This window comes from Pteropus vampyrus, unplaced genomic scaffold (genome assembly GCF_000151845.1).
Source record: "Pteropus vampyrus isolate Shadow unplaced genomic scaffold, Pvam_2.0 Scaffold8, whole genome shotgun sequence".
NCBI lineage: Eukaryota > Metazoa > Chordata > Mammalia > Chiroptera > Pteropodidae > Pteropus > Pteropus vampyrus.
Window position 1 is genome coordinate 8,415,079 of NW_011888789.1, and position 1,025 is coordinate 8,416,103.

Below are 1,025 nucleotides of genomic sequence, written 5' to 3' on the forward strand. Positions count from 1 at the left end.
AAGCACATGTGAAAGGTTGTATGGACTATGGCCATATCACTTCTGCTTACACAAGTATGGCTAGAAAGCAGGGACACCTAGCTGCCAAAGAGGCTGGGGGATGTCACATAATTAAATGCTCAGGAGGAAGAGAATGTGGATATGGTGAACAACTCTTCTCCTCCCTATTCTTTTAGTAGTGGAGTTCCCAGCTTCATAGAGTTTGTCTTAGTGTTATAAGACTTATAGCGTGCAAAGATTGCTGTCTAAGGGATGCTCTCAAGTATGTAAAAATTACTCTCTAAATTCAAGACTGAGATTTCCAAATCCCTATTGTACAATTTATTGTATCTGATTATAAAATAGGTCCCTCGTCTACGGCCATGCCACCCTGAACAAGCCTGATCCCGTCTGATCTCGGAAGCTAAGCAAGATTAGGCCTGGTTAGTACTTGGATGGGAGGCCACCTAGAAAGACCAGGTGCTGCAGGTGTAAAAAATTTTAAAAAAAAAATAATGGATTGTAAACTGACAAGGTTCTTGCAATCTGTGAGGTCAAGCAAGGGTTGCTTTGCCTAAAGAAAGTAAATAAATATAAAGTAAGCCCCTCAAATTTGACACACATGAAGTTAAATTTGTCATCTAAGCCCTTCTGTAAAGTGGAGACACTAATAGTATCTATCCATAAGGTTGTGGTAAGGATTAAATAACTTAATACGTGTAAACCACTCAGAAAAATGCTGTCACATAGTGGATGCTCAATAACTATTGGTTATTATTTATTATTATTTTTTTTACTCCCACTCTCTTCTCCCACAAATCTGTTTCCTTTCCCATGGTTCATAGCATGATTGCCTACTTAATAGATCAAACTGGAAGTCATAGTTGACTCCTTACTCAGCAATTCTCATCATCCAGTCAGTTTCAAATAACTCTCGGAGCTGTGCCTGATCTTCATTCTTATAGTCATGTTCTGTCTCAGACACTCACTACTTCTCAACTGAACCATTGCAAAATCCCGCTAAGGCTCCCTCCTTTCTCTGGTCT

The 1,025-nt window shown here is 39.4% G+C and overlaps 1 pseudogene; it reads left to right on the forward strand.

The window, feature by feature from the left end:
- The first annotated feature begins 352 nt into the window (after positions 1–352).
- On the forward strand, positions 353–471 carry LOC111729165 (annotated as a pseudogene).
- Positions 472–1,025: the final 554 nt, after the last annotated feature.